The sequence below is a fragment of the Triturus cristatus genome, chromosome 3_2 (assembly GCF_964204655.1).
Source record: "Triturus cristatus chromosome 3_2, aTriCri1.1, whole genome shotgun sequence".
Taxonomy (NCBI): domain Eukaryota; kingdom Metazoa; phylum Chordata; class Amphibia; order Caudata; family Salamandridae; genus Triturus; species Triturus cristatus.
This window is the reverse complement of record NC_140584.1, coordinates 125,368,815-125,384,109: the sequence shown is the minus strand read 5'-3', so window position 1 is coordinate 125,384,109 and position 15,295 is coordinate 125,368,815.

The following is a 15,295-nucleotide window of genomic DNA, read 5'->3' as shown; positions in this document are numbered from 1 at the left end:
GGGCTACTGGCTTGCTCAAGTGTCAGGCCTGGTGGGCTTTAAAGCTGAGATCTGATTGGTATTTCAAGCGTTGGAGATATATGGGCAGGAAAGCATGTTAAGCTGTTCGATCAACTAGCAGAACTCACTCTGCATAAATCCCAGTACTTCAAGTCTCCTACAACATGAACACATTATAGGGGATGTGCCTTAGTTTAACCTGATGGAACCCAAAGGCAGTAGCTACCAATGTAGATAAGCACGTTGGGATGGGGGTAGGGCAGGGGTGGTGGAGTGAGAAAGTGACAAATGATGGAATAGGTAAGACAAAATAAATAAATAAATAAAACCAGTTACCTTGCGCTCGCCGCATCGCTGAGTCGGTGATGCGGTGAGCGCAAGTTAAGTGGTTTTATTTATTTATTGTTTTATCTTAGCTATTCTGTCATTTGTCTCTTTCACCCCCACCACACCTGCACGGACCTCTACTACCCAAAGGATTGATGAACAGCTGACTTAGAAAGGATTCACCCAAATCTGTAAATCCCTGGTGGTGAATTCCCCAGATCCCTTTGTGCATGCGAACGGTAAATGGCTGAATGACATGAGCCCACTGGATGATAATGAGTGCAAAAAGGCCAAAATAGGGCTGACCGATGTCAAACCTCGCTAACTCTTACATTTCTGGAGCCAGCCTTGAGTAAAAAAATGCCGCCATGTGGCAGTTGGTGGAATATGGCCAGGACTCCTCATTACAAGAGTAATGCAGATTCGCCAAAATCTGCCAATTCTGCAGGCAGAATGAAACATTCCATCCACCCCTACTTAAAACACAGCGTATAGTAAAGAATGAGTAGGGGGTCTTGCCAGGGTTCACATTATGGACAGGAGATGGGCACAGGGCAGGGAGAGGATACAGAGATTTAGAACAAAGCTATTGTAATAGTTTGCCAAAGTAAGGTAAAGCGGTATCATGGCCATTGTGGAAGACAAAGCAGCTGGGACATTTGGGAGGAATTACACACCACTAAATTTGAGACAGTTTGAGGGGGAATATCTCTTCTTTAGGTAGCACACACCAATTACACTCTGTACCTTTCATAGTGATGAAAGGAAGAAGCAGTGTGTAACCCCACTTTCAGAATAAAGACATGCCCGTCAACTTAGCGTGTTATTTTGGCTTCTTAATTTGGTCTACAGTTTGTTGCATTTAGCACTTTGCACCTCTCACATTTTGTTGTTTCCACTCTCTTCTGAGTTACTTGTATGGCTCCTTTTTCCGTGTCACCCTGCTTCTGCTTCCAATGGCCTTCTACAGGTACTTCTAGTACCTCTTGAGTGTATCCCACCTCGTGATTGCTTGTTGTACTGCTTCATCTTGTTCTTTAAAGTCCTTTTTAAGGAGAGATGGTAAGACATCTTCACGGTCAATTAAATGTTTTCTAGTCTGGACTGCTCCACCGTCTGCTTGACAGATTTCTCTTTTATTCGTAAAACAGAACATACAAATAACTTGTTTAATCCGTTGTGCATTCATGGTCTGAGATCTTCTACCTGACATTATCTTGATATCTTGAGAAGACTTTCTTGTCTTGCATCTCTGCTTTTTCACTCATTTTCTCCAGGATCTTCTCTTGCCGTAGACATCTACTGTGTACATTTCAGTCAGATAAATTCTTGGCAGAAAACGGAGAGCTCAAATTAATTTTTGCAATTAAGAGGCAACAATTTACGCTGAGGCTGCATGTAAACTTAATGAGAGAATCAGCCGGAACTTAAGCAGGAACTTTTGCTTGAGTTTTTCTTCATGGCCACTTTATAAAAGGGCTCTGAGTAATTTCCCCGAAGACGAAGAGTCTGTTGGCCTTCGTCACCTATATGATTATTTCATCAGATTGCTCATATCACTCACCGAATGATTGCTATTTCCAGTTTACTCCCCTTCCATTCAGCCACCGAGTCCTGATGAAGAACCGCTGTTGAGGCTTAGATTGGCCCTTCTCTCTTTCGCTTGGTCAAAACATCAACACTTTACACAGCTTAGATTGAATATTTGGCCCATAAAGGGCAATAATGATTGAATAAATTACCCTGTATCACTGAGATCCCATTTATGCTGTGCAATAAATGTAATGTACAGGTTTCTCTGTAATGATTATGATATATGTAGGATCTCTATTTACTCCTTCCTTTCTCTGTTGAAATTCCACCCACAGGCCCTACCTTTAAGCACTTTTTCCCCTTATTTTCTCTCTGGATCAAGTGAAAATAATGTACTTATGCTGTTGGTGTTCGTATTAAAAATCATGCATTTACCTCGTTGTGTGTGATTAGATTCAATATTGTTATACATGTGCTCCCATATTGATAGAAGCAATATTTTAGTCCCATCCTCAGAGTAGAGGAGGTTGTTATTGATAAATGAAAAGCAGGATAAGTTAATTGGTTTAGCTTTTTCCTTTAGGGTGGTCTCTCCGATTGGACCATTGTTGTTACATATCACAATTTACCCAGGTCCTTTGGGTTATTTTGGAGTCACCCCATTGTTATGTAATGAGTAAGAATCTACAAGTCTGGTGTAGAACTTTAAGGAATTGTCGTGTTTACGGTAATCCACTACTGGTTTAGCTAGAGTCCTGATTTATCAACACCTTCGATATGCCCTGCATTCTGTTCAACTTCTTTATGATGGGGAATGGCACATAATGACTGCTGTTTGTAGGGAGAGTCAAAAAAATTGCCAAGTGAAGTTCCACCAGCATATGCTTCTTGTTTAGTTCAGGCCAGCAGGAAGATGTGAACACTTGCAGAAAAGTGCAGAACATAATCAGCTGCCCACATCTGCCAACTGAGGGGCTTAAATCCAAGAGGCCTGCACTGCTGGAGTGTCACTGTTTCTGACACTCCGGTGGCGCAGCCCTCTCAATGCTATCTATGAGGTAATGCAAAACCACTCTGCATGGGTTTGCAAGGCCTCATAGATTTGGAGTAAGGCACGGCAGTGCAAAGTGCTGCATTGCCTTAATCTGGGTCAAGGATGCATTCCATGGGCATTGTGGTGTGTGTTCCCAAGCAACACCCATAGCTTTTGACATTGCCCCAGTTTTACAAATTCATGGAAACCTGGGGCAGCGCCAAAAACTTACACCTCCCCAGAGCAGGCGTAACGAGGAGAAATGTTTTACTTTCTCCTCATATTTGTCTCTTTCCATGTGTGCTGTATTCTGCATGACACATAGAACGAGGAAAACACCTCTCTGAATTGTTTTTTGTGCAGGAATGTGTCCCTTCCGCAACAAAAACAATCACGGCAACAACACAGACATCCTTGCACCATGATGCAAGGGTACCTGCACTGGCGCTAGGCAGCCAAAATGGCACCAGCGCAGTCCGAAAGGACAGGAATGCGCCATGTATCATTAATACAGTGTATTCCTGCCCTTTCCTTTTGACGCAGGGGAGCAGAGCAATGTGACTTGTGCTCTGTCCTGAGCCCAAAACTCATAAATAAGGCCCTGAGTTTGAAAACGACTGGCAATAGGGTTGGCTGTTTTTGAGCTGCTAATCAGCAGTCAAGAGTCCAACTTGAGCATCCACTTTCAGTGCAGCCATCTGTCACACTAACTACTGATTATATGAAAGAACATTAGTGTGCCTGCTGACTAAAGACTCTTGTTCTGAATTTCAAATGACCTTATTGTCGCATGAAACAAAATAGGCAGCGCAGGGTGAATATCAACGCACAGCTCTTGAGTGGTGGCTCAATTTTGAACAATTAAATACAGCAGGCAGATTATTCGCAAGGTAAAGAAATTGAGGGAATATCTTTTTTTCGTATATGTTTCGAAAGGTAATGTCATGTATGTGATTTTAGCAATGCGGAAAGCAATTGATAGAATTTTGGAACAGGTTTGCTGAATTTTATTTCAGTTTCAAGTTTTATTTAAGCAAACTGGGCTTCATAATTTCAATATGTGACATTTCCAACTTTAGGCGTAGGAGTATTAAAGTTTGGACTCAAAAGATTTCTCCTCTGAGTTAATGCAGCTTCTACCATTTCTGCAATCTCCCCAAAATCCCGTCTTGTTAGAGGTACTAACGTATTTATGTTAGCTGAAGTGAATTGTCTTTGCACTGACGCTTTCAGTGATGTGGAAAAGATTTGTGAAGAAATTATAGAGAACTCAGCTAAAAGTATTGGAGGAAATTGTAATTCTGAGTCTGATTCCTTTGGTAATTTGTTGTTCCGCCTCGAAGATTAGCTTAGAAGCTGCTTTCAGCATCCCAAAACCCTGGGTCGAAGATATGTTATGTAAATGACTTTTACATAGCACAATTTCACAGTTGGTTTCTTGGTGCTAGTGTGTAATCAGATTCCATGCAAAGATGTAAGGGCAAAGACTTCGAATGGACTAAGATACTGCATTTTCCCAAACGTTTTTTCCTGAATTTTGGAATTCTCAGGAGATTGGCTGAGGATGAGTGAAGCTCCCACTTGGGAGTATTTTCTAAAACCTTTTTGTCATAAATTAGGGGCTCATGGCCTTTAAGCCGTAAAAGTGCAGCAACAGACTTTCAACTTCAATCAACGCTCCACAGGACGCCAGTGTAAGGCTTTAGAAAAAAGCTTAGCATATGAGGCACGTGGGAGGTTGAAGATGATGCGAGCTGCTTGATTTTGAAAAACCTGTAGACTGTGTATAAGCAAATTAGTCAGACCCAAGTAAATTGAGTTTGCATAATCTAATCTGAAGAAACTAAAGCAGTTATAACTGTTTTTTAGGGCTTCCTGTGGACAAGTAGAGCTATATTTTCAATGTTTTTAACAGTAAGATGCAGTTGAATATTAGTGCTCCATTTGGAAGCTTCAGGGAGAACTCTCCATCTATTATGATGGCTACACTTTTAGCTTGTGTCTTAGGGACTTGACCAGGGGAGAAAATGATGATCCTTGGGGAACTCCAAAGAGTTCTGGTAGCACTGGCACCATAAAAGGAGCCAGATGGACTGCTGGTGTCCTATTTCCAAGGTTTACATTTACCCAGTTGAGAGTAGGACCCTGCAGGTCAGCGGCCTCCACTCTGCCCATCAAAATATTGTGACCGGCCATGTCATAGGCCGCTGGCAGATCTAATAGGACCAGTGCAGATGAGTGTCCTGTGGCCCAAACAAAAAAGAATGACAGAATGACAGACTCCGTGCAATGTGCTGTGTGAAAGCCAGCTGGAAGGGGATCAAGGTAAATTGTCACCTGGAGTCGCCTGCAGAGTTCTTGGTCCATATAGATCTCCAAGAATTTAGATGGAAATGGTAGGAGAGATATCTGATGGTAATTGCTCAAAAATGATGTATGTTCCCCTTGCTTTTTAAGTAGACTGATCACTAGTGCATCTCTGAAAGAATGTGTGACTGACTTTTGGACTATCCCGTGCTAGAGGAACTCATTCAGGAGTGTTAGAATTGGCTTTTTTCGTTGCAGAGATCATTGTTATTGGAATACCGAGAGGTCAGGGTCAAGTTTGGAGCCCCATTTTACTTTGAACATCAGAGTAAAAAGCCATTCTTCGTTGATCACAAAAAATAGTGCAAAGTAATAGGGTTTTTCTCATGTGAAGTTTAAATGCCATGTGTACCGCCAGAGGGAATACTTTCTTTGATTTGTTTTATTTTATCAATAAAGAAACAGTTCATTTAATTGCACAGTTCTTGAGAAGGAACAGGATGCTGAATGACTGTCTGATGTGGAAAGTTAGTTTAGCAGATCTCTGACAGATCTTAGAATTCCGATGGTGCTGGTTACTACGAGGTAATAGGCCTATCAGAATTAAGGTGCCATTCATAATGAGGGAAATATTTTTGCAATTATGTTCAAAGTCAGACCAGGAGGGAGGGGCATGGCCAAACAGTCCGCAAGATGGCCACAGGACTTTGAGACTCCGCTCGGCGCCGGAGGCATTTCTTCTCTATGGGCAGCAGTGTTCCTTGAGGATGTGTCTGCTTTAACGGAACTTCTGCGCGAATGCGGAGACAAAATATTTTTCCTTTTTTGGCTATATTTAAGCCATTTACCCTGTCATTGCCCCCCCACGTCGCGTACCTCAAAATCGGCAGTTGCAGCCTCCATTTTGTCTGCTACAGGGTGTAATGGAGCACGCTTTGTGTGCCTGGTCACGCTAGGTTACATACACCTCCCAAAGTTAAATAGAAGCAGGAAAGCCTTGTAAATAGGATTTACATGCATATTTCCTGCTTCAACAGTTACAGGTTATTATAACCTGACATGCCAGGTGTATATTACACTCATCAAAGCAAACACAAGGAGATAATGGACGGAGCGCTGAAACTTTTCAGACACTCAACCCCAGTCACAGATCTGGGTTGAATCCATCAACATTCTTTAGCTCACTTCACCACCTCAGTTCAGACCCAGCAATATGCAAATCAGTATTGACCCTGTGACTCATGGGAACAGGGAACAGTCCAGCCCGAACTGCCAAACCAGATTTTCCCTGAACCAGAAACAAGCATCCTGGGACCGTTTCTGGGTAACACCCTTCATCCACCAGGCTAGCTTGAATCCAGTGGCAAAGTGAGCAAGGGACCCACGTCTGGGCATACCCTGCCAACTTAGGGGGAATAAAGCAAACACAATGAGATAATGGATGGACTGCTGAAACTTTTCAGACACTCACCCCCAGTCACAGATCTGGGTTGTATCCACCCATCATTCTTTAGCTCACTTCGTCATTTCAGTTCTGTCATGAATGACCACTGACTATTACTTGGGCAACAGGGCTGGTCTCAACGCACCTCGGGTACACAAAAAAGAACCAACATCGTTTATTCCCTGTAAAAACCCACCCCTGACCCGTGCACCAGCACGTCCTTGTTTATAGATGAATGTTCCTCACATGTATAGGGGACTGGACTTATATCGCTGGTCTTAGGTGAAACTATCTTGTAAGTAATATATGATTTGGAGCATTCGTGGGTGGGAATGGTTCATGTATAATTTCATAAATGTTTATGCACTGGATTTGTAGATGCGCTGTTGCTACGATACATTCTTTTTCTGCAAGCACATTAGAAGCGCATAACGACCTAAACTCAACTCTCACAACGCGCTCACTCAATGCGCTCACAAATTTGTCTCCGTTCGCGTACCATCCAAGATACGTGAAGGTGCGCGTGTAAACACCCGGGTGCGGTTGCATATTTAAACCGCACGCAGTGTTCTAGAAGGCGCTTTGCCTTCCATTTGTCTCGCGCGTAGGATCGCGCCAGGAATCCTCCGATAGAACCTGGAAACTTACCTGATCTTCGAGCTGATTTCCTCATCATCGATCTCCAGAGCTGAAAAGGTTCTCTTCTCTACGACGGCAGGTCCTCGAGAGAAAGGACAATAGAAGGAGATAAGTACTTTTAATTTTAAGGAGGCCAACGAAAGAAAAGCTCATTAAAAAAGGACATAAATATTTTTTGGAAAGCTTCTGTTGAAAAGCTAAAGGAACTTTAGAGGACATTGCGAAAGTGAAAAGTTGAGAAAAATATATTCAACAAGAACTTCGAAATGTATAATGTAGAACTGAATGATTTATGTTTTGTATTTGGAGATACATCTTTGTATTAGGTGATACATCTTTAGTGAAGAGACACTTAGTATGTTTAGAAAGTTTTTTGGGCAACACCTTTAGTGATTTGAAGAAAGAGAACAACAGGCATAGAAGAACAAAACAGAATTAACCTCTTAAATCTAACATCTGGAAAAGGGTCAAGTGTGTAACGAAAGGAGTAATAGATTTAAAAGGAGTTCTACAAAGAATTAGGAATTGGTTTAATCTTTTGTTTGTCTTTAGATTACAGAAAAACAAGATACCGACGCTCTTCCAAGAAAGTGTTCGAGTTCTCCACTACCGTCACCAACACACCTTGCCTGTCATCCCACAAAATCATCTTCAACACAACACAAGAAAATACTCGGACGTAGGCCCAACAAGAGTTGTACGCAGGTAGGCATTTGTAGACATAAAAAAAAGACATTTGAGAGAAATCATAGATAGAATCTGTTAAAGAAAGTATATGGTAGAATATTAAAAACGTGTCCATATTATTATTTGACAGGTCGACAACTGAATCCAACATCACGTCCAGTATCCGGCCCTCCTCCTAGATTTCTAACTTATATCTTCTAGTGGGAAATTACAAAAACATACAGGTATTAGATTAGATATTTTGGAAGTTGGTCCCTGTGAAAATCTTACTACGTCAGAGAAAACACCTTAAGGTAAGAGACGACGTAGTACCTTGACAAGTTCAGACCCAGCTATATGCAAATCAGTCTTGACTATGTGCCTCATGGGAACAGTCCAGCCTGAACTGCCAAGCCAGGTCTTCCCTGAACTGGAAACAAGCATCCTGGAACTGGTTTCTGGGTAACACCCTCCATCAGCCAAGCAAGCTTGAATCCAGCGGCAAAGTGAGTAAGGGACCCACGTCTGGGCATAACCTGCCAACTGAGGGCGAACAAAGCAAACACAAGGAGATAATGGAAAGAGCGCTGAAACTTTCCAAACACTCACCCCCAATCACAGATCTAGGTTGAGTCCATCATCATTCTTTAGCTCACTTCGCCACCTCAGTTCAGACCCAGCTATATGCAAATCAGTCTTGACCCTGTGCCTCATGGGAAGAGTCCAAATATGGGTTGGTCTTGTAAAACCCTACCTGGCACATATCTACATATGTTTTTACACTGTCCGCCAACCGCTGCTTTTTGGTTGCAGGTCTGTAGAACTATTTCCACTATTTGTTCTATTAATTTCCCCTTTGATATCATCCATATTTTACCAGGAAGCTCCTCACGCTCTTGGCCAGTATGCTCTACATTAGGTCAATTTTTGGATCTCTCACTTGCTATTGCTTTTCATGTCATTACATCAAACTGGAATAATACCAAGAATATCAATGTTACTAGTTGGTGGAATCTTCTTTGTTCTCATCATAGGCTCGATACAGCACAAGCTACATCTACATTGCAGATGATAAATAAAGACCTGTTTTGGTCACTGCTTATTGGTTATTTAAACAAAAAGCCTAAACCTTCCAAGGATTCTATGATGGTTTTCCAGCCCCCATGATTGTTTTTCACTTCTTGTTTAATATAATACATAGATATTTTGCCATTATTATTGTATTAGATACGTTGTTTTATGACATAAAGATATAATACGCAATAAGTTATTATATAATATAAGGTTTATTATGTGATACATGTAGATATGCAATACATGTGGTTTTAGTCTTCCTTTCTCTTTTTTCTTTTCTCCTTTAGCTTCTTCTGTTTTCTACCTTCTTCTTCCTTTTTACTCAAAATACAAAATACAAAGAATTGTGATATCATAAGTGCAGGATTATGATATTATTTTAATAGGTTTATTGCACAATTTCCTCCTTTGTATTTAAGTATTATTTATTTTTGCCTTTTCTGTTAATTATTCCATTTCATATCCTGATTTTCCACTGTAAACAACAGATACTTCTGGACATTTGTATTTCAGTTTAATAAAACTTTTATTAAACTCAAAAAAGAAGTTGGACCAGAAGGGTCGGGCCCCTTATTATGAGTGGCTATTAAATTCTGATGCGCCTCATAACGAGAATTTCTAGGGCCATCTGAATTAAAAGGTTTTTTTTCTCTCTGAGATCTCAGCAGCTGAACACAGTTGAAATCTCTGTGTGAAACGTTAAGGAAAGCATTTGGGAATTGGTGTACAAACACGTGAAGCGTGTCTTTAAGCCAAGAAGGCTAACGGCACGCTTTGTCACTTCAGAAACGCAGGGCTGCACCATATTTACTAGAATGTGGTGCAGCCCTGCGTTTCCCCTTGCACTAGTGCTAACTGTAGCTGCTTAGTGCCAACGCAGGCACCCGGGTGTCCCTTCCTTCACGTAAACAATCTGAAATGGCGATTTGAAACTTCTATGTGTGCAGCCTAATGCAGCACACACAGAAGTGGCAAAACAGCATTTTTTTAAATGATTGTTTATGTGCAGGAAGGGGGACCTTCCTGCACATAAACAATCATTGTCGTTTTGCTGTTTCTATATGTGATCCACAACGTAGCACACATGGAAACAGCAAAAAATGAGTAGAAATAAAGCATTTCTCCTCGTTTTGCCTGTTTAAGACCAGGTTTTCCCTGGTCTTCATTTTGGCACTGCCTCCTATTTACGCTGCTCTTAAATAGGGGGCAGCGTCCAAATCAATGGGTGTTGCGGTTGAACGCCCACCACAACACCCATTGCTCGCCCCTTTCACGCTAAGTGTAGGGTGAAAAGGGGCCTTATTTACAAGGCAGCGTTAAGCCACGTTAGGGTGCCGATTACGATCCGGTAAAAAATATCCCCGTACGACTCGTATCCGGACATTTTACCGTACGAATCGTACAAGTGCCGTACAAACTGCCAAGTACAATTCGTATGGTAAAAAGTCCATACGAATCGCATTGGGGATCAGTCCCCACACGTCCTCGGGTCGGAAAAAGTGTCCGACACGTCCTCGGACGATTTACCGTACAAACGTGAAAAGCGAAGTCCGACCGTGCAAGTACGATTCGTCCCGGGCGTCCAATTTTACAACCTTATGGTAAAAAGGCCGTCCGGAGCGAACTCCTACAGCAACCATGGAGATGTCCGAACAGGTGCCCGGTACGCGCCGAACCCCCCAACACCCGTAAGTACGTGCCGAACCCCCCCAGCCCCCGCATGTATGCGCTGTACCCCCCCCAGCCCCCGCATGTACGCGCCGTACCCCCCCAGCCCCCGCATGTACGCACCGTACCCCCACCCGTGTATGTACACCCGTGTATGTACGCACCGTACCCCCACCCGTGTATGTACACCCGTGTATGTACGCGTTGGGGGTTCGCGCTGCACATACACGGTGGGGGTACGGTGCGTACATACACGGGTGTACATACACGGGTGGGGGTACGGTGCGTACATACACGGGTGGGGGTACGGTGCATACATACACGGGTGGGGGTACGGTGCGTACATACACGGGTGTACATACATGGGTGGGGGTACGGTGCGTACATGCGGGGGCTGGGGGGTACGGCGCATACATACGGGGGCTGTGGGGGGTTCGGCGCGTACTTACGGGTGTTGGGGGGGGTTTGGCGCGTACATGCGGGGGCTGGGGGGGGTTCGCCGCGTACATGCGGGGGCTGGGGGGGTTCGCCGCGTACATGCGGGGGCTGGGGGGGTTCGCCGTGTACATGCGGGGGCTGGGGGGGTTCGCCGCGTACATGCGGAGGCTGGGGGGGTTTGCCGCATACATGCGGGGGCTGGGGGGGGTTCGCCGTGTACATGCGGGTGCTGGGGGGGTTCGCCGCGTACATGCGGGGGCTGGGGGGGGTTCGCCGCGTACTTATGGGTGTTGGGGGGGTACGGCGCGTACCGGGCCCCCTCGTCTGGTCAGTTCGCGTCGTACTTTGCTTTCCCGGCACTTTTTGGCTGCCGGAGAATATTGTCTGTGCGGGTTGACGTCGGTGCGAATCGTACTTCCTGGTTCGTGAATGGCAGGCTGCGTGCGTCCCGACGTCACGTCGGAGCATTCCCGGATCGCATTCGTTCGTATTTTTTCGTCAGTCGGTGTTTTGTACGACTGGTACGGAAATGGTGTTTCCGTGCGAATCGTACTCGCATGTTTGTAAAGTTTTACAACCGGGTACGAATCGGATGGAGAATAGCCTCCGTCCGACGGTTCGTACCCGGTTTTTACCGGATCGTAATCGGCACCTATCACCACCAAAGTGAGGTTTTGGTGGCAATAGGGGCTTGTAAATATACCCCACTGTTTCATGAATTGTATTGCTTTACAACACGTCATTGTCGTTATTTCCTCACTCCGGGAGCTACTGGAACCATCTTTAATGATAATTCCGGGAGATTTTAACTTGAAACTTACAAGTAGGGGCTACCTCTTTAAAAGATTCGCTATTAAATTAAATGTTTGTAAATGTATCCTATATCTTATCTTAAATAGATCACTTGAAAATCCAGTCTGCATCCAGGGCTTGTAACTTACTTTTGGCACCCCTTTAGGATTCCGAATTCTCCTAACCTTCCTCCACCATAATCCTGTATAGAGAATAAATTATCCTTTCGTCGATAACCAATGTACCATTAAGAATGAGTTTGTTTCACTGATCATATTTCACGAAATAGATGTTCACTCTGTGTGTTAGTGTGATACAGCCCCAACTTGACTGCTGCTTGTTCGTCTGAAAGAGAAACTTCTTCAATTGCAACAAAATAGTTAACAGCTTTTGAAGCATCCAAGGGCTTTATTTACAAAAAGAATTACACAGCGCTGCAAGCCATTTTGCTGTCCAGAGCTGTGTAATTTTAAAAGCACAGGGATGCACCATATTAACAACAGTACAATGCATCTGTGTACTTCCCCCTGTGCTGGTGCACAATTGGCTGCCATGGGCCTGCGCAGGCAACCTTGCGTCATGTGGCATAGGATTCAAACGCATTCCCAGCTTTACAAAACTTTGTAAATCTGGGAATGTATCAGGTTTCATGGATGTTGCATGGGAACACTAACAGCAACACTCATGGAACGCCCCTTTCACGCATAGTAATATGTGAAAGGAACCCATATTTACACGACCATGAAAAATCACGCAGAGCGGCTTTACGTGGTCTTTTAAATATGGGCAGGCACACTGCGCCACCTGTGCATCAAAAGAAGTGACACACAAGAGACACAATGACCATGTAAATGAGGCCCAAAATGTGCATGTTTGCTTTACAAAAATAGATAGTGCAGATAATTGAAAGCAGTCAAATGAGCCCCATTTTTTGATTGATGGAAGTAAAGATGTCCGGTTAAAACACCCTTTATTTTAAATGAATATAGTTAATTTCAGATATAATTGCACTACATGCAATTAAAATGTGTTCCATTCTAATAAGTTCTTGTACCATTATTGTCCCAGACTTATTTGACTTATCAGTCTGTAGCTAATTCACAGAATACTTAAGGGGTTTGAAAGTACTTATGACCACATTGCCTTTTGCTGCATTAAGCTGTAGGAGCCAAGCTAGGCAACAATATTGGTGAAGGTAGGTTAAATGAATACATTATGTTTGCATTTAAAGTTTCCTCATGAAGTAGATGATCTGTAGTGGCTAATATTTCTGAGAAGAAATTTAGAATGGTGTGACTAGCCAAATTTCAAAGAGCTATTATTATAAATGCCTTATTAGAATGTAGCAGCTGTAGCATTGTTCAATGATATTGAGGGATATTTTAATGAAAGACACTGATGTTAAAAATGTAAGGGGACTGTGGTCAATGGGACACGCATTTATTTGCATTGTGCATTTTTGCCTTTGCAGAAAAATGACAAAACAAAGTTAAAAAAAAACAATTGAGAGTGGACAGAAAGATGCAGGAAGGCTAACATACATGATTCTGATAGGGAAAAGCTAATGAACAAATAAGCTCATGTTCCAAGAGAAGGGAGTGACTGTTATACACTTGTGTGGCTTTTCATGGACTCATAGATATGTTGATAGGCAAGTCATTGCACTGCCTCACACTGCGTCAGTGAGACATGCCATGGGCATTGCGGTGGGTGTTCCCACGCAACACCCAAGGATTTTGACACATTCCCAGATTTACATAATTTGCATTCTGCAGCACACATAGAAAGAAGAACACACCTCCATTGATTGTTTTGGTGTAGGAAGGTGTCCCTTCTTACACAAAAACAATTGTTCCTACAACACGTACAACCGTGCACTATGGTGCAAGGGTGCCTGGGTTGGTGCAAGCCAGCCATTTGTGAACCAATGCAGTGAAAGAGGACAGGAATGCACCATATCTCATAAATACAGTGCATTCCTGCCCTTTTCTTTTGATGCAGGGCAGTGCAGCAAGAAGCCTTGCTGTGCTGCCCTGTGCCAAAATGTTTTAGATGAGGTCCTTGGTATTCGGCGCACCGAGAGCTTCGAGAGCTTTTGCGCAGAACATTGGGTACTGGCACCCTTGCATTTATAAATTAATCACTGGTAGGGACCATAGGATCGAAACAGGATCAAAGTAAATGCACCAGAGCATATGTGGTGCATCTAGGGCTAGGACATGTAAGTCATCTTTAGGTTGTTTCCATAATTTTTGCCACTTTACCTGATTGTGGTTATGTGACATCAGTTAGGGTTGAAAAAGAATCTTAGAGATGTAGGTTTTGCTTTGGACTCGAGAGAAGACAGACACAATTCCTAAACAGAAATCTCAGTTTTTGATATGCGGAAGGCATCTCTTCTCCAATCATTGTGAGTCTCTGACCCCTATTTGTTCTGGTCTTCTCTAAATCACCTGACATTAGGAGAAAGGTCATGGGACTGCTATGCAAGAATGGTCTGTTGCAATAAGTTTGTAATCAAATATGTGGTTGTTTGATATGAGATGGCAAATGGAATGTGGCACACCTAGTTGATCCGTATTCCAGTGGATTGTGGTGGTACAGATGGTGACAGAGTAAGATATAGGCATGTCGCAGACTGATCACCAGGTTGTTGTATTAGAATTATAGAATAAAGAAACAAATTCAGCACAGCTTAATTACTTTATGAATACAGATAACCAAAGGGCTGAGGCATTTTTTTAGCCGTCACTCTGGACTCAAGCTGATGGGTGTGTCCTCAAGATCAGAGCATGCTCCATGTATGGGTGACCAATGTTGGGAGGAGTTTCGGTACCATGCAAGGGAGTAAGGTGCATGACAGGAATCACACACAGAGGTCAATGACATGACCTTGCGGGGCAGCCATCTTCCCATCTTGACGCTTCCAGTTTTAGGAAGAAGAGATGCTGCCAGGCCCCAAGTTATTTCAATATTATTGTGCCTTAATGTGTGCTAATTACCTTGAAGCTCATCACCATGGAATATTACTGTGATTCTTCATGATGATATCATCAGGTGAGATTTTGGAGAAGGAGGATTCTGGTCCTCCATGCAAAATAAAGGACTGTGTAGGATCATCCTCTTTGAAGTTTGAAGACTTCATTGGTATCAGTGTAATATTTACCCATCATTATTACAGAAGGAGATTTGTTCTTCATTGCGTTGAGTGTGGGATGAAGGTTGAACTGTGGACTAGCCCAGTTGCACGGGCGAAGAAGGGATACAAATTTAGTCCACATACAATGCAATATGTGAGGAAAATATCAATATAAAACCACCAAAAGAGTTGTCGCCTAACTAGATTTTGGAGGAATGGAAAGAATCTTTTTCTA